This window comes from Oncorhynchus mykiss, chromosome Y, assembly GCF_013265735.2.
Source record: "Oncorhynchus mykiss isolate Arlee chromosome Y, USDA_OmykA_1.1, whole genome shotgun sequence".
Classification (NCBI taxonomy): Eukaryota; Metazoa; Chordata; class Actinopteri; order Salmoniformes; family Salmonidae; genus Oncorhynchus; species Oncorhynchus mykiss.
Genome location: NC_048593.1, coordinates 37,316,459 through 37,331,429, shown reverse-complemented (window position 1 = coordinate 37,331,429; position 14,971 = coordinate 37,316,459). Strand labels below are relative to the sequence as shown.

At 44.3% G+C, this 14,971-nt stretch overlaps 2 pseudogenes; both read left to right on the top strand.

The window, feature by feature from the left end:
* Nucleotides 1–255: 255 nt before the first annotated feature.
* LOC110509442 lies at nucleotides 256–8,757 on the top strand (annotated as a pseudogene).
* A 3,855-nt stretch (nucleotides 8,758–12,612) lies between these two features.
* On the top strand, nucleotides 12,613–13,567 carry LOC118936394 (annotated as a pseudogene).
* Nucleotides 13,568–14,971: the final 1,404 nt, after the last annotated feature.

Below are 14,971 nucleotides of genomic sequence, written 5' to 3'. Positions count from 1 at the left end.
TGAGATAGAAAGTCTCATAAACTGAACAATAATATTTTCCAGGGTTGGGGTCAATTACATTTCAGTTCCAGTTGATTCAAGAAGTAGAATTCCAATTCTCTTCAATGATTTTCAATGAAGAAAACTTGGAAGGGGAATTGGTATTTGGTCTGCTTTCTGAATTGACTGGAATTTAAATGGAATTGACCCCAACTCTGATATTTTTATATCATCACCAAGAGAATCCACAATTATGACCTCATCACCCAGATGCAGTCGTAAGACCACAGCATGGAATCACTCTTCTGGCTGATCCAGACAACGGCAGCATCCAGATGAGCGTGAGATACATTGAGACCTCAGGAGTCTACCAGGTCCGCAGCCTGTTGACCTTTCAGGCCATGAACAGTGTTATGTCACTACGCAACGACAGAAGTCACAGGGCCTGGGACATCAAACTCGTCTCCAACTGTAAGCACTGACTCAGCATGGATTGAAGTCAAGGACTATGACACAATGAAAATAAGTATTTACAGTAACTATCAACAACTGATGTCAAATCATTTTTGATTAACTGATGAAAATACTCTGTGACTAACAGAGTACATAACATGCCATTTAGCAGATGCTTTTATCCAAATACATATTTTACAAATCAAAATCCACTACCCTGGTATTGCAAGAGCCATGTTCTACCAACTGAGCCACAGAGGACCACCTATTGTATGAGCTCCTATCTCTGTGTGTGTGTCTGCAGCTCTGTTCTCCCAGGTGGCTGTGCTGGCTGCAGTGTTAGTCCTCGTAGTCATCACTGTCATCTTCCTCATTGCCCTCTGGAGAAAGGTGACACGCACACAGAAACCTATCTCCATCTCCTAATACTAACATATGGGCCCTACCGTATATAGTGCTTTTCAAGGACCCATCACATTTGTGTTGATAGTGATGCTACTGTTGAAGATGAGACTGTAACATTAGGGATGATGACGATAACGGACTGGAGCCTAGCTAGCAGGTCTAAAGAGCCTTCATGTGGAACTGAACTGCCACCTAAGTCACAGCCTTGATGTCATAACAAACATTTGTGTGGGTGTAGGATGGCCATGTTATTCTAGGTACGTTGAATCAATCTGATTCTATGTATTTACGTGGAAACAACAGCACTCTTTAATTGTCCAAGACATATCTCCCGTCGGGGACAGTTAAGTATATCATATATATATATAATGATTTATAAAACTCTGACAGGCTTTTGTTCTCTGTCTTCAGAAGCCCAGCTATGAGATTTGATGGAAGGTGATGGAGTCAGCAAGCTCAGACAGCCATGAGTGCACCTACATCGACCCTATGCACCTGCCCTATGACTGTGAGTGGGAGGTGCCCCGAGACAGCATGGTCCTGAGTGAGGGAATATTACAACTCAGTAAGTCAGTGAATATGTTTTAGCATAATTATGTGAATAGCGTAGCCTATATACTGTATAAATCATACTTTATTGATAGATTTGGCGTTGGCTAAGCTAACAGTGCACCTCATTTTCTGTCACACTAGGTCACACGTTCAGGAGGGTCGTGGAGGCAACAGCATACGGATTTGGTCACACCCAGTCCACCACCAAAGTGGCTGTGAAGATGCTCAAGTGTAAGTGCTTTATGCGTCACCAACAACTTCAAAACAAAACAAAATCCTAAAATGTACACGCAAACCACAGACCTATGTCCTCTTTCTCTACCACGGAATAATATTGCAATGCTGTGTGTTCTCCTATTGCATTTGACGGACAACCACAGCAAGAAGAAGTGAGACTCAGCCTCTGATATCTGAGCTGAAAATAATGAGTCCCCTCGGGTCCCATGTAAACATTGTCAACCTACTCGGGACCTGTACCAAATGAGGTGGGAACTGGGAAGCATACCACTACTTTAACGACTTCGGGTTAGATTCAATCCAATCGTCTGTGCACCTTTTACAGGCAATGTTTTTGTGTTGGTGGAGACCGTATTCATGATAAACGCTGCATGTGTCAGCTCAAATGGAAATGTTATTTAAATGTCAATCAATCGCACCGTAATGCAGATCTTCCACAGTTCAGGTTTGAATCTAGGCCTTAACATATTTACCACGTCAGTCAAAGTGTGTGTATTAACAACTGTCCTATATACCTAATAACTGAGTACTGTTGCTACGGCGACTTGGTTGACTACCTCCACCGCAAAAGGCACACCTTCTTGCAGTACTACACAGATTTAAAAAATGCAGGGATGCTGATATGTGCAGCACTTCACAATCAAAGACATACTGGCACTTACTGTTGTGCCCCTTCGTGTTTGTCAGAGAGAGCAATGGGGGTTACATGGACATGACTAAGGAGGATTCTTTAAATTATGTCCCCGTGCAAGAGCTGAGCGATAACGTCAAGTATGCAGGCATTGAGCTGTCGGCCTATGAGACAACCTACCATCAGGACAGCAAACAAGGACAAGGTAGAGATAGTGGAAACAATGCTAACCCTCAGCATGATATAGTGGAAACCATGCTAACCCTCAGCCTGATACATTGGGAAACATACTAACCCTCAGCCTGTTATAGTGTGGGCGATACTAACCCTCAGCCTGATATAGTGGAAACCATGCTAACCCTCAGCCTGATATGGTGGAAACCATGCTAACCCTCAGCCTGATACATTGGGAAACATACTAACCCTCAGCCTGTTATAGTGGAAACCATGCTAACCCTCAGCCTGATATAGTGGAAACCATGCTAACCCTCAGCCTGATATGGTGGAAACCATGCTAACCCTCAGCCTGATACATTGGGAAACATACTAACCCTCAGCCTGTTATAGTGTGGGCGATACTAACCCTCAGCCTGATATAGTGGAAACCATGCAAACGCTCAGCCTGATACATTGGGAAACATACTAACCCTCAGCTTGTTATAGTGGAAACAACACTAATCCTCAGCCTGATATGGAGTGAACCATACTAACCCTCAGCCTGTTATAGTGGAAACAACACTAATCCTCAGCCTGATATGGAGTGAACCATACTAACCCTCAGCCTGATATAGTGGAAACAATACTTACTGTCACAACTTCTGCCGAAGTTGGTCCCTCTCCTTCTTCGGGCAGTGTTCGGTGGTCGACTTTCTAGACACCACCAATCTATGTTTCATTTTCGTTTTGTTTTGTCTTGATCATACACACCTGGTTTCTATTCCATTAATTATGTTCCTTATTTAACCCTCTGATTTCCCTCTCTGTTTTGTGCGTTATTGTTTGTCATGTGGGTTCTCGTTGTTCGTGCTTGGGATTATTGTATTACACACCTCACCCAGAGCTCCCGTTGCACATATGTGCAAGTTTTCCCAGCATTCCCAGCATATGACGACAGTAGATTCAGGCGCAGCTGGGAACTTTATTGACCGTACCTTTGCACTTAGTTTAGTGATTCCTATTGTTCCTGTTGATGTCCCCTTCCCTGTACATGCCTTAGATAGTTGTCCGTTGGGGTCAGGGCTAATCAGGGAGGTCAAAGCTCCACTCCGTATAATAACACAGGAGAATCATGAGGAGAGAATTAATCTCTTTCTGATCGACTCTCGTGCGTTTCCTGTTGTGTTGGGCCTTCCCTGGTTGGCCTCTCATGATCCTATTATTTTGTGGCAACAGAGGGCTCTCAAGGGATGGTCTCGTCAGTGCCAAGGGAGGTGTGTAGGTGTTTCCTTAGGTGCCACTACGATGGAGAGTCCAATCCAGGTATCCACCATGCACATTCGCCCCGAATATGCCGATTTGGCACTCGCCTTCTGTAAAAAGAAAAAAAACTCAATTACCACCACATCGACCGGGGGATTGTGCGATAAATCTTCTGGTAGATGCTGCGCTTCCCAGGAGTCACGTGTATCCTCTGTCACGGGAGGAGACGGTGGCAATGGAAACATATGTCACCGAATCTCTGGGACAGGGATACATTCGGCCTTCCATTTCACCGGTCTCCTCGAATTTCTTTTTTGTGAAGGATGGAGGTTTGCGCCCGTGTATTGACTATCGAGGTTTGAATCAGATCACGATAAAATACAGTTACCCACTACCTCTCATAGCCAGTATGACAGAGTCATTGCACGGGGCGCACTTTTTCCCAAAATTGGACCTCAGGAGTGCTTACAACCTGGTGCGTATCAAGGGAGGGGATGAGTGGAAGACTACATCTGGGCAGTATGAATATCTAGTCATGCCTTACAGGTTGATGAATGCTCCATCAGTTTTCCAATCCTTTGTAGACGAGATTTTCAGGGACCTGCACGGGCAGGGTGTAGTGGTGTATATAGATTACATTCTAATATACTCTGCTACACGCGCCGAGCATGTGTCTTTGGTGTGCAAGGTGCTTGGTCGACTGTTGGAGCATGACCTGTACGTCAAGGGTGAGAAATGTCTGTTCTTCCAACAGTCCATCTCCTTCCCAGGGTACCGCTTTTCCGAGTCAGGGGTGGAGATGGAGAATGACCACATTTCAGCCGTGCCTAATTGGCCGACTCCAACCACGGTAAAGGAGGTGCAGCGGTTCTTAGGGTTTGCCAACTACTACCTGAGATTTATCCGGGGTTTCGGTCAGGTAGCGGCTCCCATTACCTCCTTGCTGAAGGGAGGACGGGTGCAACTGCAGTGGTCAGCGGAGGCGGACAGGGATTTTTGTCAACTGAAGGCTCTGTTTACCTCGGCTCCCGTGCTGGCTCATCCTGATCACTCCTTAGCGTTCATAGTTGAGGTGGATGCATCCGAGGCTGGGATAGGGGCTGTAATGTCTCAGTGCTCGGGTACACCACTAAAGCTCCGCCCCTACGCTTTCTTCTCGAAGAGGCTCAGCCCAGCGGAGCGAAACTATGATGTGGGGGACCGGGAGCTGTTGGCTGTTGTCAGGGCTCTGAAAGCGTGGAGACATTGGCTTGAGGGGGCTAAACACCCTTTCCTCATTTGGACTGACCACTGCAATCTGGAGTACATTCGGGCAGCTAGGAGATTGAACCCTCGCCAGGCGAGGTGGGCCATGTTTTTTTCACCCGCTTTGTTTTCACTCTATCCTACAGACCAGGTTCCCAGAATGTTAAGGCAGACACACTGTCCAGGATGTATGACACGGAGGAGCGGTCCGCAGAGCCCACTCCCATAATTCCAGCTTCTTGCCTGGTGGTTCAGTGGTATGGGAGGTGGACGCGGACATCGAGCGGGCGTCACGTGCAGAGCCCACTCCCCCACAGTGTCCAGTTGGGTGTCTGTACGTTCCATTTGATGTCCGCGATCTATTGGGCTCACACGTCACCCTCCTCGGGTCATCCTGGCATCGGTCGGACAGTGCGCTGTCTTGCTGGGAAGTACTGGTCCCCAATTCACGTCTAAAGTCTGGAGGGCGTTTATGGAACGCCTGGGGGTCTCGGTTAGCCTCACCTCAGGTTTTCACCCCGAGAGTAACGGGCAGGTAGAGAGAGTAAACCAGGATGTGGGTAGTTTTCTGCGGTCCTATTGCCAGGACCGGCCAGGTGAGTGGTCGTTTTTCATGGCCCAAAACTCCCTTCGCCAATCTTCCACTAACCTATCCCCTTTCCAGTGTGTGCTAGGTTATCACCCGGTCCTGGAACCTTGGCATCAGAGCCAGATCGAGGCTCCTGCAGTGGATGAATGGTTTCGGCACTCGCGCGTCAAGAGGGGGGTACTGTCACGACTTCGACCGAAGTTGGTCCCTCTCCTTCTTCGGGCTGTGTTCGGCGGTAGACGTTGGTCTACCGGCTTTCTAGACACCACCAATCTATGTTTCATTTTCATTTTTGTCTTGATCATGCACACCTGGTTTCTATGTTCCTTATTTAACCCTCTGATTTCCCTCTGTTTTGTGCATTATTGTTTGTCATGCGGGTTCTCGTTGTTCGTGCTTGGGATTATTGTATTTGTCCTTGTTGGAATCTCACTTATTTTGGAGAAAATTTTGGATGATTACTCAGAACTGTGTCCTGCACCTGACTCTGCATTTTTACATGTTACCAACGTCCTCACACTTACCCTTAGCCTGATATAGAGTGGACCAAACTAACCCTCAGCCTTTTATAGTGGAAACCACACTAACCCTCAACCTGTTATAATGGAAACAGACTAACCCTCAACCTGTTTTAATGAAAACAGACTAACCCTCAGCCTGATATAGTGTGAACCATACTAACCCTCAGTCTGATATAGTGTGAACCATACTAACCCTCAGCCTGTTATAATGGAAACAGACTAACCCTCAACCTGTTTTAATGGAAACAGACTAATCCTCAGCCTGATATAGTGTGAACCATACTAACCCCCAGCCTGTTATAATGGAAACAGACTAACCCTCACCCTGTTATAATGAAAACAGACTAACCCCCAGCCTGATATAGTGGAAACAGACTAACCCTCAGCCTGATATAGTGGAAACAGACTAACCCTCAGCCTGATATAGTGGAAACAGACTAACCCTCAGCCTGATATCGTGTTGGAAACATTTAAACTTCCCTGTCAGACAGATGGTGGGTAGACATTGTCTCTGATGTTGAAATGCTGCTGAAGAGACCAAAATAGGGAAGCCTCTCACTCCACCTTGATGTTTGACATGCAAGCGGCTTCCATAAAATGATTGTTAATGTTTCAACCTCTTGTGTAACCAGACATTGCCTTTAAATAGTACTTTGATCAAAACCATCAGGTTGTCTCAGAGTTTGTGACTATTGTTTGTTCTCTGTTAGTTTGCTCAGGCCAAGAGAGAGCAGACATGGCGTTATCAGTGACTCCCCTATTCTGAGATACACTGTGGCTAAGGGCATGGACTTCCTGTCATCCAAGAACATATGACTCATTACAGCTGGCTTATATCCGCTTTAACAGATTGATTCACAGTCCGATCTTATTAATACCGGATCATGTAATAACATTTCATGCCATGTCACATCAAACATTCATTCATTACTGATGCCGCGAGGAAATAATCTTAGTGAACCCACAAGACACTTCAATAACAGCTTGTTTGAACTGTTGTCCCTGTCCTCACGCTCTCGTCTGTGAGGAAAAGCTGGTTAAGATCTGTGACTTTGGCTTGGCCCATGACGTCATGAACAACTCCAACTACATAGCCAAACGCAGAATGAGTTCTTTAATATATATATATATATATATAAGGTATTTTACTTTATTGAACAGAGATAGAGAGGATGAGAGTGAGGAAAGAGGTTGTGTCGAAGGGCAGTAGTGTCACGGCTGGCTGAAGGACTGGACCAAGGTGCAGCATGGTAAGCGTACATTTGAACTTTATTTAAAAATGACGTCGACAAAACGAAGAACAAAAAAACAACCGTGAAGCTTTGGGCTATGTGCCCTGAACAAAGACAAAGTTAACTTCCCACAAAACAGGTGGGGGGAAAAGGGTACCTAAGTATGGTTCTCAATCAGAGACAACGATAGACAGCTGCCTCTGAGAACCACACCCGGCCAACCACCTAGAAATAGAAAATCATAGAACATAGAACATAGACTGCCCACCCAAATCACACCCTGACCAAACCAAAATAGAGACATAAAACGCTCTATACGGTCAGGGCGTGACAAGTAGGCTGGATTTGAACCTATGCCAACAGTGTAGACCAGCTACCGTAGCCTACAAGGTAGGTTGACTTCATTTGTTTAGCTTTTATTGTAGTGTATTTGTGTACAGGCCATTTAAAGAAGTATAGTGTGTGTCGCAGGGGCACAACTTTAACTGGGGAATGTGATACAAAACAAGGAAACGGTGTGCTTTAGGACCATGCGGATGCCTCCGAGGGGTCGGATTGACTGTTTGGAGTGTTTATCCGACTGGATAAAAAAAAATACAGTACCAGTCAAAAGTTTGGACACACCTACTCATTACAGGGTTTTTATTTATTTATTAAAATGTTCTACATTGTAGAATAATAGCGAAGACATTAAAACTATGAAATAACACATATGGAATCATGTAGTAACCAAAAAAGTGTTAAACAAATCAAAATATATTTGATATTTGATATTATTCAAGTTAACCACCCTTTGCCTTGATGACAGCTTTGCACATCCTTGGCAGTTTGTACAAATTAAGAAAAACCCTTGAATGAGTATGTCTGTCCAAACTTTTGACTTGTACTGTATATATTATGTCTCTCCCATCCTGGTCTGTACTAAGTAATGAAGGGGAAGAAACCATCAAACAGCCATTATGTTCTGAGGTGAAAGTGATTGAAACTGAAACACTGTTTTTATAAGGAACTTCCAGAAGTGGGTTAATACTTTGCGCAAACTATTTTTTTTTGTCTTGATGGTTAATTCTGTACATCCTGAATGTGAAATATGTCTTAGGTAAAAAAGCTGGCATCAAATGTTCTGAGGGTTTTTAAACACTAAAACTTCCAACTGGATTGAAGTTGTTGTTGCCAGAATATGTTTGAGTTATGGGAAATCTGGGCTGCGGTTCAACTGAGGTTTTTTTCTTGGCTTTTTTTTTTTGGGCGGTAGATCAGGAGAGGATGTGAAACAGCTTTCCCAGAGTCTTTATGGTATATAAGGTACAAGACTTTGGTCAGACTACCAAAACAATGTCAATTTGCGTCACTGTACCACAAACAGAAGGCCATTTGCCACAAATACATCTGTAATTCTATATTACACCTGTCTTGACCTAAATTGGGTTACCTAATGTCCTCTTTAGCTCAATATGTTACCCAATTTCCTCTGTAGCTCAATGGGTTACCTAATGTCTTCTATAGCTCAATAGGTTACCTAATGTCCTCTTTAGCTCAATATGTTACCCAATTTCCTCTGTAGCTCAATGGATTACCTAATGTCCTCTGTAGCTCAATAGGTTACCTAATGTCCTCTGTAGCTCAATAGGTTACCTAATGTCCTCTGTAGCTCAATAGGTTACCTAATGTCCTCTGTAGCTCAATAGGTTACCTAATGTCCTCTGTAGCTCAATAGGTTACCTAATGTCCTCTGTAGCTCAATAGGTTACCTAATGTCCTCTGTAGCTCAATAGTTAACCTAATGTCCTCTGTAGCTCAATAGGTCACCTAATGTCCTCTGTAGTTCAATAGTTAACCTAATGTCTGCTGCAGCTCAGTGGATTACCTAATGTCCTCTGTAGCTCAATAGGTCACCTAATGTCCTCTGTAGCTCAATAGTTAACCTAATGTCCTCTGTAGTTCAATAGTTAACCTAATGTCCTCTATAGCTCAATAGTTAACCTAATGTCCTCTGTAGTTCAATAGTTAACCTAATGTCTGCTGCAGCTCAGTGGATTACCTAATGTCCTCTGTAGCTCAATAGGTTACCTAATGTCCTCTGTAGCTCAATAGGTTACCTAATGTCCTCTGTAGCTCAATAGGTCACCTAATGTCCTCTGTAGCTCAATAGTTAACCTAATGTCCTCTGTAGTTCAATAGTTAACCTAATGTCCTCTGTAGCTCAATAGTTAACCTAATGTCCTCTGTAGTTCAATAGTTAACCTAATGTCTGCTGCAGCTCAGTGGATTACCTAATGTCCTCTGTAGCTCAATAGTTAACCTAATGTCCTCTGTAGTTCAATAGTTAACCTAATGTCTGCTGCAGCTCAGTGGATTACCTAATATCCTCTGTAGCTCAATAGGTTACCTAATGTCCTCTGTAGCTCAATAGGTTACCTAATGTCCTCTGTAGCTCAATAGTTAACCTAATGTCCTCTGTAGTTCAATAGTTAACCTAATGTCTGCTGCAGCTCAGTGGATTACCTAATGTCCTCTGTAGCTCAATAGTTAACCTAATGTCCTCTGTAGTTCAATAGTTAACCTAATGTCTGCTGCAGCTCAGTGGATTACCTAATGTCCTCTGTAGCTCAATAGGTTACCTAATGTCCTCTGTAGCTCAATAGGTTACCTAATGTCCTCTGTAGCTCAATAGTTAACCTAATGTCCTCTGTAGCTCAATAGTTAACCTAATGTCTGCTGCAGCTCAGTGGATTACCTAACAGCACGCACGTCGCTTTGGATAAAAGCATCTGCTAAATGGCATATACAGTGGGGCAAAAAAGTATTTTGTCAGCCACCAATTGTGCAAGTTCTCCCACTTAAAAAGATGAGAGGCTTGTCATAGGTACACTTCAACTATGACAGACAAAATTAGAGAGAAAAAAATCCAGAAAATCACATTGTAGGATTTTTTATGAATTTATTTGCAAATTGTGTTGGAAAATAAGTATTTGGTCACCTACAAACAATCAAGATTTCTGGCTCTCACAGACCTGTAACTTCTTCTTTAAGAGGCTCCTCTGTCCTCCACTCGTTACCTGTATTAATGGCAACTGTTTGAACTTGTTATCAGTATAAAAGACACCTGTCCACAACCTCAAACAGTCACACTCCAAACTCCACTATGGCCAAGACCAAAGAGCTGTCAAAGGACACCGGAAACAAAATTGTAGACCTGCACCAGGCTGGGAAGACTGAATCTGCAATAGGTAAGCAGCTTGGTTTGAAGAAATCAACTGTGGGAGCAATTATTAGGAAATGGAAGACATACAAGACCACTGATAATCTCCCTCGATCTGGGGCTCCACGCAAGATCTCACCCCGTGGGGTCAAAATGATCACAATAATGGTGAGCAAAAATCCCAGAACCACACGGGGGGGCCTAGTGAATGACCTGCAGAGAGCTGGGACCAAAGTAACAAAGCCTACCATCAGTAACACACTACGCCGCCAGGGACTCAAATCCTGCAGTGCCAGACGTGTCCCCCTGCTTAAGCCAGTACATGTCCAGGCCCATCTGAAGTTTGCTAGAGAGCATTTGGATGATCCAGAAGAAGATTGGGAGAATGTCATATGGTCAGATGAAACCAAAATATAACTTTTTGGTAAAAACTCAACTCATCGTGTTTGGAGGACAAAGAATGCTGAGTTGTATCCAAAGAACACCATACCTACTGTGAAGCATGGGGGTGGAAACATCATGCTTTGGGGCTGTTTTTCTGCAAAGGGACCAGGACGACTGATCCGTGTAAAGGAAAGAATGAATGGGGCCATGTATCGTGAGATTTTGAGTGAAAACCTCCTTCCATCAGCAAGGGCATTGAAGATGAAACGTGGCTGGGTCTTTCAGCATGACAATGATCCCAAACACACTGCCCGGGCAACGAAGGAGTGGCTTCGTAAGAAGCATTTCAAGGTCCTGGAGTGGCCTAGCCAGTCTCCAGATCTCAACCCCATAGAAAATCTTTGGAGGGAGTTGAAAGTCCGTGTTGCCCAGCAACAGCCCCAAAACATCACCGCTCTAGAGGAGATCTGCATGGAGGAATGGGCCAAAATACCAGCAACAGTGTGTGAAAACCTTGTGAAGACTTACAGAAAACGTTTGACCTCTGTCATTGCCAACAAAGGGTATATAACAAAGTATTGAGATAATTTTGCACGCCCAATTTTTCAGTTTTTGATTTGTTAAAAAAGTTTGAAATATCCAATAAATGTTGTTCCACTTCATGATTGTGTCCCACTTGTTGTTGATTCTTCACAAAAAAATACAGTTTTATATCTTTATGTTTGAAGCCTGAAATGTGGCAAAAGGTCGCAAAGTTCAAGGGGGCCGAATTCTTTCGCAAGGCACTATAGGTAGAGTTATTAAAGTGACTATGCATGGATGATAACAACATAGAGTAGCAGATGTGTGAAGGAGGGGGGAATGCAAATAGTCTGGGGAGCCATTTGATTAGATCTTCAGGAGTCTTATGGCTTGGGGGTAGAAACTATTCAGAAGCCTCTTGGACCTAGACTTGGCACTCTGGTACCGCTTCCCATGCGGTAGCAGAGAGAACAGTTTATGACTAGGGTGGCTGGAGTCTTTGACAATTTTTAGGGCCTTCCTCTGACACCGCCTGGTATAGAGGTCCTAGATGGCAGGAAGCTTTGCCCCAGTGATGTACTGGGTCGTATGCACTACTCTCTGTATTGCCTTGCGGTCGGAGGCCCGAGCAGTTGCCATACCAGGCAGTGATGCAACCATTCAGGATGCTCTCGATGGTGCAGCTGTAGAACCTTTTGAGGATCTGAGGCCCCATGCCAAATCTTTGCAGTCTCCTGAGGGGGAATAGGTTTTGATGTGCCCTCTTCACGACTGTCTTGGTATGCTTGGACCATGTTAGTTTGTTGGTGATGTGGACACCAAAGAACTTGAAGCTCTCAACCTGCTCCACTACAGCCCAGTCGATGAAAATGGGGCCGTGCTCTGTCCTCTTTTTCCTGTAGTCCACAATCATCTCCTTTGTCTTGATCACATTGAGGGAGAGGTTGTTGTCCTGGCACCACACGGCCAGGTCTCGAACCTCCTCCCTACAGGCTGTCTTGTCGTTGTCGGTGATCAGGCCACCACTGATGTGTCATCGGCAAACTTAATGATGGTGTTGGAGTTGTGCCTGGCATGCAGTCATGAGTGAACAGGGAGTACAGGAGGGGACTGAGCAGGCACCCCTGAGGGCCCCCTGTGTTGAGGATCAACGTGGTGAATGTGTTGTTACCTACCCTTATCACCTGGGGGCGACCCTTTTTACCCTAGGTAAATAGAACATTCTCTGCATATTACGGATGTATTTTAATTGTTTATTTATTGCAACTAGATATCATTTATGAATACATGTCTTGATATTAGGTATGTGCTCTGTTTTTGCCTAACTTCAGGAGGAACGCCCTATCCTGACATTCCCGTGAATCAACAGTTCTACACTGCATTGAAGAGAGGATATAGGATGCCCAAACCCACTCATTCTACAGACAAGATCTGAGGCCTCATCCGTCTCTCTTTGTCTGTAGGAATGTTTGTGGTTGTAAGTAAAACATAGGACAAGGTGACATTAACTCTGAGTTTGATTTGGTTCTTTCAGCTATGATGCCATGTGCAAGTGTTGATGAGAAACTGGAGAAGAGGCCACAGTTCTCCTCTCTAGCTCATTCGATGGGAAACCAGCTGACTAAGACTTACAGAAAGGTAAAGACAACCATGATAGATCATCCTCAACACTGTGGCGTTTTAATATGTTGATTTCTCATGTATATCTACAATTAGTAGATACATATAATTTCCAAACCGTCAAAGAAATAGACCCAGGTGAATGAGAGCTTTCCCGAAGAGCGACCACCCAGCTGTAGTCAAAACCAAACCTAGACCAGCAGGGAACCAGTCTCCTCGGGGGATCTAGGAGGGCAGAAGACAGGAGAGACCTGGGAGGAGGCTGGCCCCTCCCAGACTGAATACATAATCAACATCCCAGATATCCATGCAGTCATAGAGGCAGAAGCAGGAGGTGGTGAGGTGCTGAACATCGCCACACAGAGTACATCAAGGCAACATAGGACGTTCTCTCCACAGAGTGTGTGTCTAATCTGTAAACCCTGTGGCTGCCAGTTTGCCACAGGAAGTGTGACTGTGTGAGACAGGGGCAGCATTTGACGATTGCCCAATTCTGCACTGCATTTTCCTCTGAGAGTAATAAAGTAAAACCACTGTTTTTTTTCTACCTTCCATTAATAGCATGACTGACCATTATAATACTGATACAGCCTCCCTAGTTGAGCCAGAAACCTTCCTAGAAGACCCAGTAGACAGCACAGAGGAAGAGGTACAGTTGAAGTCGGATGTTTACATACACTTCATTAAAACTCGTTTTTCAATCACACCACAAATTACTTGTCGGGTAGGACATCTACTTTGTGCATGACACAAGTATTTTTTCCAATAACGTTTACAGACAGATTATTTCACCTATAATTCACTGAACCCCGTTACCCATTGGGTCAGAAGTTTACATATACTAAGTTGACTGCCTTTAAACAGCTTGGAAAATTCCAGAAAATGATGTCATGGCTTTAGAAGCTTCTGATAGGCGAATTGACATAATTTGAGTCAATTGGAGGCCTACCTTCAAACTCAGTGCCTCTTTGCTTGACATCATGGGAAAATCAAAAGAAGTCAGCCAAGGCCTCAGAAAAAAATTGTAGACCTCCACAAGTCTGGTTCATCCTTGGGAGCAGTTTCCAAACGCCTGAAGGTACCACGTACAAACAATAGTACGCAAGTATAAACATCATGAGACCACGGAGCCGTCATATCGCTCAGGAAGGAGACGCATTCTGTCTCCCAGAGATGTATGTCCTTTGGTGCGAAAAGTGCAAATCAGTCCAAGAACAACAGCAAAGGACCTTGTGAAGATGCTTGAGGAAACAGGTACAAAAGTATCTATATCCACAGTAAAACGAGTCCTATATCGACATAACCTGAAAGGCCGCTCAGCAAGGAAGAAGTCACTGCTCCAAAACCGCCCAAAAAAGCCAGACTAAGGTTTGCAACTGCACATGGGGACAAAGATCGTACTTTTTGGAGAACTTTCCTCTGGTCTGATGAAACAAAAATAGAACTGTTTGGCCATAATGACCATTGTTATGTTTGGAGGAAAAAAGGGGAGGCTTGCAAGCCGAAGAACACCATCCCAACCGTGAAGCATGGGGGTGGCAGCATCATGTTGTGGGGGTGCTTTGCTGCAGGAGGGACTGGTGCATTTCACAAAATAGATGGCATCATGAGGCAGGAAAATTATGTGGATATATTGAAGCAACATCTCAAGGCATCAGTCAGGAAGTTGAAGCTTGGTCGCAAATGGGTCTTCCAAATGGACAATGACCCCAAGCATACTCCCAAAGTTGTGGCAAAATGGCTTAAGAACAACAAAGTCAAGGTATTGAAGTGGCCATCACAAAGCACTGATCTCAATCCTATAGAAAATGTATAAGAAGAACTGAAAAAGTGTGTGTGAGCAAGGAGGCCTACAAACCTGACTCAGTTACACCAGCTCTGTCAGGAGGAATGGGGCAAAATTCACCCAACTTATTGTGGGAAGCTTGTAGAAGGCTACCCGAAATGTTTTACCCTAGTTAAACAATTTAAAGGCAATGC